This window comes from Pyxicephalus adspersus, chromosome W (genome assembly GCF_032062135.1).
Source record: "Pyxicephalus adspersus chromosome W, UCB_Pads_2.0, whole genome shotgun sequence".
Lineage (NCBI taxonomy): Eukaryota > Metazoa > Chordata > Amphibia > Anura > Pyxicephalidae > Pyxicephalus > Pyxicephalus adspersus.
In genome coordinates this window covers 13180676-13194102 of record NC_092870.1, presented here as the reverse complement: position 1 = coordinate 13194102, position 13427 = coordinate 13180676, and the positions used below count along the sequence as shown (strand labels likewise).

At 41.2% G+C, this 13427-nt stretch overlaps 1 protein-coding gene across 2 annotated transcripts in view; it reads right to left on the bottom strand.

The window, feature by feature from the left end:
* LOC140342804 (calmodulin-regulated spectrin-associated protein 1-like) overlaps positions 1 to 12578 on the bottom strand; it is an 83045-nt gene extending 70467 nt beyond the window's left edge. The window contains exon 1 of one of the 2 annotated variants that reach the window (XM_072429153.1): positions 12448 to 12578. The gene's annotated coding sequence lies outside the window, so the exon portion shown is untranslated. The remainder of the gene's footprint in view (positions 1 to 12447) is intronic. The other variant, XM_072429154.1, reaches the window with a different exon arrangement.
* Positions 12579 to 13427: the final 849 nt, after the last annotated feature.

Here is a 13427-nt window from a genome sequence, read left to right as displayed (position 1 = left end):
GTCTACAATTTAAAAAAAAAATTTCATGAAAAACAGTGTACCGCTTTTGGTACAGAAATCTAGACATCAGTGAAACGCTCAGGTGGTTAAAGAAAAAATAATACGTCAAGCATGGCGGAATGGTCCTATGGACTTTGATGGGGCACCTATACAATTGCTGCCAGACCTTTCCAGCAGCACGTTGAGAATGCGGCGGGTCCTGTGACCCCTACTGGATGTCATCCGTACTTTACAAGCTTCCTACAGATGCGGCTACCCATTTCATTTGGGGATCACTAAGAATGAATCTGTCTTTGCATTACACAGGCAATCTCAACTTCCAGCTCTATTTGAATTTCTGCAGCTGCCACTGATTGATCTCCCAGACTGGTTGGCCATGCCTGCAGAGGTCCCTCCTACTTCCTCAAGGATCACGAGACCGCAAAGCACCCTGAGCAGACGGCAGACCGATCGTACAGGCCCACTGCTCCGCCCACAAGTTGGACCTAATGAAACTTAAGTATTGGGACAATGCATGTGAGCTTATTGTTCTGCTGGCGGTATGGGCGATCTAGTTAAATGTTTAGGCCGCCATTGTTCTATGTTAGAATGCTAATTTTGCACTAGAGGGTTTATTCTTGCTGCTGTATACTATATGCTACCTGAGTAATACTGCAAGCTGCACATGAATATGTATGTGGTTATTACTGGCTCGGGTGATTTGTTGGGGGTGGGTCTTTCCGGGCCACTCCATGTGTATGTGTGGGAGGGCTCCGGGGAGATCCGGATCCATGTTTTTGTGGTAGCCTGGAAATGAGCCATTATGCGCACTCATCGTTTGGAAGCTATGCCGATGAAACTATATTTGTGAGCGCCTGTTAGCTGCTATTGTTACTATGCGTGTATAGAGTTGACTACTGTTTACATGGGTTATCCAATGGCGGGCTCTCTGTGATATGAGGTTTTTATAGCCGTTGGCAACCACATACATGCTCGTCGCTGTGGAGTACCTCCTCCCCACTTAGGTCGGCTCCTCCTTCTTAGAGGGAATTTTTTATAATTTTGGAGCCAATAAGATCTGTTGTTTAGTTGTTTTCTTTGTCTTTTTTTTCTTTTTTCTCTTTTTCTTTTGTGTCTTACCTAATCCCTTCCTCTCCTCCCATCCATGGCATTGCAAATTACCTCACTCAATGTAAAAGGGCTGAATTCCCCTCTTAAACGTTCCATAGTTCTCCGGGAACTATATAGATGTAAGTGTCAGGTGGCGTTCTTACAAGAAACTTAACTTTAAATACGGGCATGTGCAGAAAATGACTGATCGCTATTTTGATAAGTCATATCATAGTACCTCCGCTGAATCCAAATCCAAAGGAGTATTTATCTTGCTGCATAAATCAGTTCGTTACCTGCTACTGTGTGCCTCTGTGTGACTCCTCGATGCTGGCTGCAGTGCAGAGTGAAACTGAAAGTAACTTCAAAGGACAAGCAAGCTGCTGATCCCTGCCCTAACAGAGTCTGTTACCCGGCGAGTCAGTGATCAGAAGGGGACAATGAATGGCACATGACTGATCAGAAGGGGACAATCAATAGCACAGAGTGATCAGAAGGGGACAATCAATGGCACATATGGTAGTGATCAGAAGGGGACAATCAATGGCACATGAGTGATCAGAAGGGGACAATCAATGGCACATGAGTGATTTTCAACAATAAATGTGTACTGTAGTCTTCTTCATGGAAAAATAAGACATCCCCCTGAAAATAAGACCTAGGGCATATTTTGGCATTTCAAAAAATATAAGACAGTGCCTTATTATAGGGGAAACAGGGTAGCTTTGAAAAATGTTTACTTTCCCAACAATGGCCAGGTATTATTTTTGGAGTCTCTACTCAAAGTTATTGAAGATTTTAGCGAAGGCACTTTGATTGTGGGTGGTGATTTTAATTTTGCCCCCAATCCTTTGGTGGATGTAACCAGGGGTGCTTCGGCTATGTCTGAAGCAGCCCTAAGGAAGATCAATCGCCTCTTACATACACACCAACTAGTGGATATCTGGTGTATCTTACACCCTACTGAGAAGGACTTTACCTTCTATTCTCACATGCACAAAACTTACTCCAGAATTTACCTTTCTCATTAAACACTCCTCAATAGCGACAGTGATATCTGCAAACGTGGGTGTGATTTCTATTTCGGATCACACCCCGATTGCTCCGACTGTGTGGGCATCGCCTAGTGAGCCGAAATTTTCCTCCTGGAGACTAAATGACTCTTTGCTGGATACACCGGAGATACGTGATAAAATGGAGGCTGAGCTCAGGTCATACTTCTCAATTAATACTACCTCTGTGGACAATCCACTTCACCTCTGGGAAGCGCACAAATGTTACATACGAGGTTTGCTTATTCAGGCGGGTCATAGGTGCAAAAAGGAAAGGGAAGCGAATTTGAATCGGCTTCTGGCAGAATTACATGACTTAGAAACCACTGAAACGGCAGCACACAGCGGAAGTTGAACAGCAGATTGTGGGCATTAGAGAGCGTATCAGAGAAATTCTGCGATACAAGACCCAATTTATGTTAAACAAATGCAAGGGTTACTACTATGAATACTCTAACAAATGTGGCAAGACTCTCGCCCAGGCACTTCGGGAAAAGAGGGACAAAACTTATATTTCTAGTGTGAGTTCCCCTTCGGGCGGGCGGGTACACACCTCCTCAGACTTTGCGGAGACCTTTAGGTCCTTTTTTGATACGTTGTACAATTTAGACAGAGATGCAGTTCCTGCAGCGGATCCCACGAGGGTGGAGTTGATTAAGGCATATCTGGGTTCCTCGGAACTTCCCTCCTTGCCTTCTGAGGTGGTGGAGTCCCTGGGGGCTCCGATCATGGCGGAGGAATTGGCATCGGCGCTTGCTAGAGGGCCCAGCGGGAAGGCACCGGGCCCGGACAGCCTAACTCTACTCTACCATACTATAAAAAATTCCTCTCAATACTCTCCCTATACTATCTATCGGCATTTAATGCCTTGACGGAGGGATCAACGCTACCCAGGGATACATTGGCAGCAAATATTTCTTTAATTCTTAAACCTGATAAGGACCCCAACTCATGCGCTAGTTATAGGCCAATTTCACTACTGAATTGTGACATTAAGCTATTTAGCAGCATTTTGGCAAAACGCCTGACGCCTCTGATCCAAACCATTGTGCATTCAGATCAAAGAGATTTTCTACCAGGACGTGAGGCTAGAGACAACACAGTTAGAACGGTGAATTGAATTAATTATATTCATTCACGTAAACTTCAAGCGTTACTGCTAGCAGCGGATGCTGAAAAAGCCTTTGACCGGGTTGCCTGGGAATTTTTAAATTTACCCTGGCCCATATTGGCCTACCCACTGCCTTGGTGACCTGGATTGGTTTATTGTCCAGACCTTTCTCTATTAGTAATGGCACACGACAGGGGTGCCCCCTGTCTCCTCTCTTGTTTATACTGGTCCTGGAACCTTTTCTGAGGCAGGTTAGAGCGAACCCAAGTATTCATGGGATTGAAGTACATGACCAAGTGCATAAAGTGGCGGCCTATGCCGATGATCACCATTTCTTTATCTCTTCTCCTAGGGTCTCTGCCTAATCTATTACACAAGATTAATAAATATTCAGTGCTGTCCAAGTATAAAATCAACCTGCAGAGGTCAGAGGCATTATCCATTACACTACCCGATCAGTTAGTGGACTCCCTGACACCGTTCTTTCCCTTTAAATGGGCAAAATCAGATATCTCGTATTTGGGTACCAGGATCCCTAGGGACTTGTCATCAGTGGTTAACCTGAACTTTTTGCCTCTACTAAACAGGGTGCGACGGGACCTGCAGCGGTGGAAACAACATGCATTCTCCTGGTTCGGTAGATGTAACATTTTGAAAATGAACATTATGCCGAGATTGTTATATTTACTTCAAACCCTCCCGGTTTATGTCCCACAACAAGTACTCTGCAAGTTTAGGCAGGAGTTTCTCCACTTTGTCTGGGGGGGTGACAGCCCTCGTATTGGGCGAAGGATTCTGCGGTTGCCTAAAGTACGTGGAGGTATTACCTTTCCTGAACCTCTGTTGTACCACCAGGCTACACATGTGGGGCGGTTGATAGACTGGTGCAGAAACGGAGGCCACAAGCCATGGGTGACGCTTGAGGGAGCCATTGCTGATATACTGCTAGCAGGGGCTATATGGTTGGCTGGCACAACAGACTCTAGGTTTCGCTCATGGAGGGAACGGGGAATTTTTAGAGCATCTCATTTTTTGAGGGGCACAGAGTGGGCACCTATTTCCAACTTGACAGCTGCTCACGAGCTTCCAGATCTGGGAACATGGCACAGCTTACAGCTGCGTCATTTTCTTCACTCTCTCCCGCCACCGTCCAGGTTTGTGCGCTCTGTCACAGGTGGAGGGGGTATGCGTGGCCCAGGGCACCATAAGGGGGACTCTCTCTGGTGCCTACCAGATGCTATTGACAGATACCACCCCCTCAACTTTACCATTTTTACACAAATGGGAGGGTGACCTTAACAACACGTTCTCCCCAGAACAGCAGGATCGTCTCCTATACACGCGTCATAAAGCCGCTCTTAGCAACTCTTATCAGGAAATGAACTATAAATTGCTCACGCAGTGGTACAGAGTGTCGACAGTGTTAGCTAAAATGTATTCGGGAGTAGATGATAGATGCTGGTGTTGTGAAGCTGCTGCTGGCAGCCTGTTTCATATATTCTGGGAGCGCTCTAAGTTGCAATCTTTCTGGTCAGGGGTGGCGGCGGTTATTGAGGAATTGACAGAGGTAGATATACGTAACAGCCCGGAGCTAGCCCTTTTACATTTGAATGATTGTTCTAAAAAGAAATACCACGCTTCTCTGATCAAACATCTTTTAAATGCTGCTTAGGCCTGTATTCCTGCCCTATGGAAACAGTCCTCTCCTCCCACTTTGTCACAATGGTTTAGAAGAGTGAATGACATTATGACGATGGAAGATCTTATTACCAGCCAGAATGGTAGATCGGATAAATTCCGAAATACTTGGTTCTATTGGATACAATATACCACTACCCAAGCATACCTTTCAGTCTACAGTGAGACTGATAATGCCGATGATCTGTTTTGAATACAGAGGCTATTCTTGAATTTATTGCTATGTGTTCCCTACTATGTTAAATTTGGCCATTATTCAATGTGGCCTGCAATGCCGTGCCCCTCCCCCTCCTCCTCTTCCTCCATTTCGATTTCTATTTCTCTCTTTTTGTTAATAATTTAAAAATTGCCTGTGTTCAGTCATTCTGTTCTATCAGTTAATAATAAGTTTGTTATGCGTAAGACAGTAACTATGTTGGTTATCTGTATGTTTTAATGTTCAAAGCTAGTATGTATGACTGTTCACTGAATAAAAAATAAAATTATAAAAAAAAAAAAAAAAAAAAAAAAAAAAAAAAAAAAAAAGAAAACCACAAAGACATTTGTCATGTGATCATGCCTTTGAACTATATAAAACTGTGTGCAAACAATAAAGCTTTGAGAGTGATTGAACTACATGCTAGCGTGGGGTCATTATCGCTCTCCCAGCGCTGAAGGCAGAATTCACTGAGCAGAAGGTCCAGAAGTGACCTGGGACTACTTATCGCCTTAACACCCCCAGAACCACTTACATAGCAAAGAGCATTAGGATGGGGCACCTAAATTGATACTTACCTGTCACAAATCCATAACTGTAATACTATGCTTCCCTAACTGTAGATGAAAGTCGAGGACACATTTGGCTAACACACCCTAAAATCTCATCACAAAATGAAAAACTGCCCTGTTACACATTACTGCCCACTTCTAACACGAACACCCAATTTCTGTGGGATGGAGACATGTAAAAAACTGAAAATGTAGGTGCCAGTGGGAAACGTCTATGGCCAACATTCCCTAAAATGTCATCACTAGCATATAAAAAAAACTGACCATCAAAGCCACAGGTGTCCTCCACTTGCGACTATTTTGTTTACCTGCAGAGAAATTGGGGTTCAAAGTAGAGTGGACAGCAATGTGTAACGGGGCAGGGCGTTTTAATAAGTAGAGTTTTTTTATGCTCTAATGATGCTATGCTAATGAAATTTTAGGGGGGGTTTAGGAAGTTAGATCAAAATACACAGCACTAAATAGATTGGCATAATGCAAAAGATGGAAATATGTGACATACGCACGGGACAGGCATTAGAAAGTTGGAGTGTTGGAAAGTATAGGGCAGGGGTGTCAAACACAAATATACAGTGAGCCAAAATGAAAAATTTGGACAAAGTCGCGGACCAACCTTGATATTTATTGAAAAAATATCTACAATTGAGAAAGGTGGGTAATGAATGTCAACAGAGAAGGGGGCGCTTGTGGGTCCTTATGGACACTCCAGCAGAGAATTCTGGGATTTGTAGTATTAGCGGTGCATGCACGGTCTACCAGCGGGCCAACTCTAGTAGACATTTGGTAATTTCTTGTGGGCCAAATATAATTACAGTGCGGGCAAGATTTGGCCCACTGGACCGAGACTGACACCCCTGGTAAAGGGGGAAGGTAGAACACTGACAATAAGAGGGATTTCTGGATACCTATGGCATAAACAACTGAGAACACAATTTGCCGTGCCCACTTTTTGACTACCCGGTTACAGCATCCCACCACCTGGCTGAAAAAAATTTTGGGGGGGGAGAACTGCTACAGCTTACTTAGTCCTTAGATGTGGTGGCTGCCATTCTATCTTTCAAAATATATTATCTCCTTTATTTTTAGTAAGAGATCCTGCCAGCAGCAAACTTCCAATCCTATGGTGACTTAACTTGATCAAGTTCATGTCTCCACAAAAGAAGCATTGTCAATGCAGGAGAGAAACTACTCTTCATAACATTGGGGGGTGGGATGTAGTTTGGGTAATGTACTGACAGTTTTTATTTTACACATACACTTTATTAAACAGCAAACTAATCAGGTCCATTAGGTAGATAATTAGCAGAGGTTTACAAGGCAAAGCAGATATGTGATCAAAATAGAACACATACTAAAATTAAAATATGACTGTTTACAGGGAATTCCTAAAATACATGCTACAAACAAATATCTAAATCAGTATACCAAAACATAATATAATACAGCCTGACAGTCCAAAGATGTGCAGAATGCATTTGTTTTTCTTTTTGCAGGCTAAGAACATTCAAGGACAGAAGATACTTAATCTTGTCAGATTTGTCACGTCCATAGAGAGCTGAACTAAAAGATGGATATCATCCTGCTGTACTATTACACAAATGTAATAAAAATGAATAAAGAAAGACATTTCAAAGTCCAGCCTGGGTGATGCCCAAAGCTCCTTCTATATACACAGTCAAGAAATAGCCACCCTAGGACACACCGTGTATATATGTAGGATTACTAGTATTTTCAAAGTATCAAATTATTTTGTCTTTCTAGTTCTTTTGCACTAAGGAACATCCAAACCATATGCAAGGGAGATAAGAAGAGGTTTACTGTAGTCCCTACATACTTTCTGCCGTTGGTTGCCAACCCTGCTCTTATATAGATACGATACAATACAGTGAGTTACTACGGTTACCCAAAGATAGGAAGTGACTGGATCATCAGTTAAAAATAGAAAAAGAACCCACCCGACCCAAAAAAATTCAGGTATCCAAGGACAAAAATTGATTTTTTTTTACACTTGTGTTCTTGATATTGGTTACACTTTTAGTCATGTTTGGGTGACTGAAGAATTCTACCACAGTTTCAACCACACCTACTCAACTGAATGGGAGCGGTTGGGAATCATTTTAAGCTTGCTTTTGTATGCAACTGTGCAGATCATGGTGTGGTCCCAGGAAGCGACAAGTTGCTTTTCCTTTTCGAGAGAAGAAACTACACGCAATCTCATGCTAGAGGAGTTGTTACCAAAAATCCCAAAGCAGTAGAACAGGGGTGCCAGGGAGCTTCTAACAATGCAGTTTTTGACTGCAAGTGTGAAAGGCCTAAATGTCTATAGATCAACCCTTGTATACTATCTGCAAAAACTGCTCAGTGTATAATCAAAGATATAGGACAAATGGGTGCTAAACTGGGTTGTGATGGCCCCTGTACTGCAGTTGTATATTTTAAATAAGCTTAACTTTATTTCCATGAACCACAAAATATAACTGCTCACATTCATTATAGTACTTTCAAAGTCAAATATAGAAAACACCTGCACTTCTTTCCTTCCAGGTAATGCATAACACAACACAAGGCTAATACCACAGTAGGCGCTTCTAGACCTACACACCAATAAAGTATCTTATAGTAGGAAAAGCATTGTGGTCTGCACTGGTAAGGAATTCCCTTTTGTAAAATTGCACAAAAAAGGAAAATTAGAAAGCTGATCATCAGCATGGAGTCCAAATCCTTTGTTTCTGAGGTACCAAGTTCAGAGATCACATAAAACTAAAGAAGATGCTAAACACATGCCTGATGACTTCACATAAAAGAAAAGCAGATGCTTTACACAAATCTGCTCCCATTTTTAAATACACTAGAATTCTTTCCTGTAACTCAGCCTGATGTATACAAAGGCTTGTGGTGTAAGACTTAATTTTCCAGACATAAAAAAAAAGGCAGCTGCTAACAGGGCCAAATCAGACAATTCTCAGCCAAGCACCACGCCCTAGAACGTGCACAGCATATCCTCCTGCCCCCTATCCTTGTTGAGCCTCCAGACCCCACCTTTATGTGAAGTCCGATTCATTTTCAGCTTCTTGACAACACAGCCAAGCTAAATCTTTCACCTTCATGCCTTCAGTTTACATGACAATTGTTAGGACACACCTTTTTTGAGATTTCTACAAACTCCATGCAAAGGGAGTCATATATTCCACTGTTTATTGAAGACCATTGTTTGTTCCATTAGGGGGGTCCTAAAATTAAACATGACCCAAACTCCCTAAAAAACCTTCCCAGTGTGCAAAGATTAGTGTCACAATACGAACTGAAAGCTCCTTGATGACACAATAAAACTACAGTATATACCTGCACCCAACGTCACGTTTTCAACACATCCATAATACTTTATTTTTTTTTTTTATTTTTTTTATTATTATCTATGAAATACCACTTATTATTGAACGGTCTATATAACAGCCAAACAAAACAATCATTGGCTTAACAAGCTCACCACACAAGTAAAAACAGAACAGAATTTCTGGCATTCACCTGTACTTATATGATTCAATGCATTTATTTCCATTTTCTGAAGGAGCTTTATATACATGCACACTTTCCTCATCATCTTCTCTTGATAAATTGACAGATGTCCTGCCCTCAAACACACCCACCATTCATTTCATCTGGGATCCTGTACACCAGTGATACCAACATTTCACTCCCTAACATTTCCCTGAATTCACATCATCAACAACTACGATGCACAGACAGAACAGACCTACTAAGTTTGTCTTCTGGAATATACAAAGTTTATTTGCAGAGCAATCTTTCCTATACTACAATTCTGAGCTGTCCATTGTGTATGGAATTTGCAAAATAAAGAACAGTTCTAAAGAAACCGTTCTTCTAACTTTTAAAATAAACTGTTGGAGGTATCATACTACAGTAAAAAACATGCCAGAAAACTAATTTACTGTATATGAATCTGCAAACCATGCTAGAAATTCCATCTCTGCAGCACACCTTAAACTGCCCAAACCTGTGTCCACCTGTAACATGTCACTTTGTGATTTGCAAGGAACGCACTCCACTCCATTTCATAATTTGATGCAGGGCACATCTCACTAGGTTATCAAGAGGATGCAGTGCACTGTGGGATGCTCTCCTCTTCTCATCTATACAGAATTTTGGCAATGATCAAAATCTGATTACTACAGGGTCTTTGGAAGCCCCCAGAGCACCTAGCAGTGCCAAGGAATTATTTTACCTGCAACTACAGGTAACAAGTTACCGTTATGAGGCAGCAGAAAAAGAGATGCTACAAGACAGTCTTTTCATACAAAATCTGTTGCAATGCGCTGGTTTATTGTAATATTGTCTAAACTCCTGGTGCTCAACCTGCAGCCTTTTGCAGTATTCAGCTAATTTATATTTTATTGTAAAGGCAATAAACTCTAGCAGTTTCATATTACATGTATATATTCTTGATTTTCTGAAGAGTCAATCACTGCTAATAAAACACATCTGGAAACTTATCTGGAAGACTGCCAGAGAAAATGTTTGAGGGAATGTCAAATTTACTGATTTATGACTAGACCTTTAAGATTTATTAAACACTTAGGCTAGGTCTACACGGATGTTTTTAAAAACGCATGTAAAAGTTCCTACTACGTTTATATGCACTTTTATTAGCGTTTTAAAGCTTGCCTTTAAAACGATGTTTAAGTTTTAAGTGCTTATTTACGCGGGAAAACGCTCCATTGAAATCCACGTTTTCGGGCGCTTTCCAGTGTTAACCCTATGTTTTAATTTTTTAAATGTTGCAAGCAGCATTATTGAAAACGCTCATAAACGTGACCAATTTCAAAGCCTCAAGTTAAATACTGGGGAAAACATCCGTGTAGACTAAACCTTATTACTACAAAACCTGTTCATGGGTGTGCCTATACCCTATACAAATATATAACCTTCTAGATTATTCGAAAATAAAAATTAATAATTCGCAAATAAATTCTTCCCTAAAACTGGTAAAATTCACTAAAATTACAACACCCTTGTTTGGTTATTTACCAGTCTTTACACAGGCATGTCCAGATGCCAAATTATAGCCATAATGATTTTTTGCTCTCCAAAACTGATAATATTTACAAGGTGCGGATTCGAATTCTTCATCCTTTTTGCAGAACATATTTGCCCACATGGGTAAAGAAAAGTCAAAGATAATAGGTCCAAAAAGGACCTAATCCTTAAATTGAAAGTTACCAAGAAACATATGTGTCCATAGTTAAGTATAACACCTTTCTAAATCAGGTATAACCACCCTACATGCCTAATACTGTAAGACATCTTTTTTAAAAGGCAAATCTGTTTACAGTGGTGTTTACTACCTAAATAGTAATATTACTTACAGTGGTGTTTATTTCCTAAATAGTAAATTACTTATTCTGAACACCTAGAAATAACAGCTACCCCCTTGCTCCCTGACACCCTTAATAATCACTTGGCAAAATCCTGGCACACCATAAGAAGAGAACTAAATGCACTCCCCATAACTAGAAGTTTCAAGTTATTCTCAGGATTCTGATTGTAAAAGGACAAGGGGGAGAGCGGCAGGTACCATCACTGGAGAATGCATGTTATGCAGCACTGCTGTCATTTTGCCCCAACTAGGTGATCTGTAATTGCAGTGTGCCCAAGCAATGAGAAGCTGTAGCTTCCATAACTGGAGCCACCAGTACTACAGTGTACTGTACAGCAGGATTAAATTTTTTTTTTTTTTTTTTCAGTTAAGTTCTGCTTGCAGATACTTATTTCAACTCTAAAAAGTAATTTTTATATACAAATATAAAACTAAATTCTACTTTACAAATATCAACCACAAAGCATTCCTAGAGATACTAAATGTAGGGAAACATGGCAATGTGTGAGGTGTTCCGTTATACCTACACCTTCATCTGTGTCACAAATACCCCCAATACTAACTTTTGTAAGGTGCAGGCAGTCAGATTGACATGTGGAGGACAATCAAAGCAATCTCTAACATGGTAAACAGGAAGGGAATATTAGGGAACATTGGGGACACAAAGAAGGGTCCACAACCCTGGCTGGCATGTGAAAACCCTCTGTGTCTGTACCCACCTTAATGTAGCTACTTGATAGCATTTCCTTCCACATATAAGAGGACAGAGAATAAATATAGATAATAAGTTTATTATAATACCTCCAATGTATAATTTTTACCATTACATTATCAACATAAATGTTTATTTTTTGTATCAAATATTTGTACTTTTATAGCATGTTTTGTTTTCATGGGACTTGCCTCCCCTATATTATTATCATGACATATATCTGCATATAAAAGGGTACATAACTCACATCAAGGGCTATATCACCTCAGGATACGAAATACAATAATTATGTTATCATTTTTTTATTACTAAATATATTTCCATACAATGCAGTTTTACTTGCTTCCACTTGTCTCTGCATTCTATAGAGATGACAATTCCTTCTTCGGCTGATCTCCTCATTGCAGATTCAATCACTTTATATTATTTACATCATTATTATTATATTATAATTAAAGAGACTGCTGCTGCTGCTGCTGCTGACAATGGATGTGAATATACCTCACAAAGACAGCATTACCCACCTATATATTGTCCCTATGATTATAACACCTGCCACTACATTCAGGAATAATCCCCCATTCATCAGTGACACCTTCCCCCTCCACCTCTCAGGCCTTACCTCTCCTGTAGCTGGCGCAGTCCCTGTCGTCACCCAGCCATGTCACCGGGACCAGGTGTCAGGCCTACACTCGAACCAGCAGTCGCTTCTCTTTCTCAGCGCTGCGGACACTGACATGGAGCTTAGTTGCTCGGGAACAAGCTGCGCATGCGCGAAAACGTGAGGCCCGCTCACAACCAGGAACAGGCCAAAGGCTGCACTGCGCCTGCGCTGTTTACCGGCGTTCATGAGGCAGGCTTACTCCAATGCGCGTGTGCGTGTGCGTGTGCGTGTTCCTTACCATGATTCCTCTTCGCCGCAATCAAGCGGTGCTGCTATTAAAAAAAAAAAAAAAAGTTGCTATTAAAAAAATAACATTGTCACCTTCTACAGTATATAAAGTAAAAATGTCGAGTTTAGGTACGCTTCAATAAATCATGTCTTGTTTGGTGTGTTAAGCTACGTACACACTTCCAATTATTATCGTTGGTAAACGAACGACGAACAATCCTGCACGATATCTTTGAACGATCGTATAGCACCGATCCTGTACATACAGATAACGACATGATCGTTCAAAGATATTGTACACGCGATAGATGCGATCGTTTGAACGATACAGGAAGTTACGTGCACCAGAGGAAGGGAATACTGTGTACGAACGATCGGGTCAAATGAATGACATTCACCGCACTGTTCCTTTGTCCCTTCAAAGTGTTCTCAAGGAAGAAGAAAGCCGCTCTTGCTTTGATGTGTCTGCTTAGTGCTGAAGAGGAGGACGTTGAGAAGAAGCGGCGAATGTGGTGTAAGGATTGGTTGTTGGACCGAGACAACATTTCACATGAGAATCTGCTAAGTGAACTGCGCCACTCATTCCCAGATGACTACAAGAATTATCTTCGTATGTCAGATGTCTGTTTCCAGCAATTACTTTCAGCAGTTACACCTTTTCTGCAGAAACAAGATACCTTCATGAGGAAGTCCATTACACCTGAGCAGAG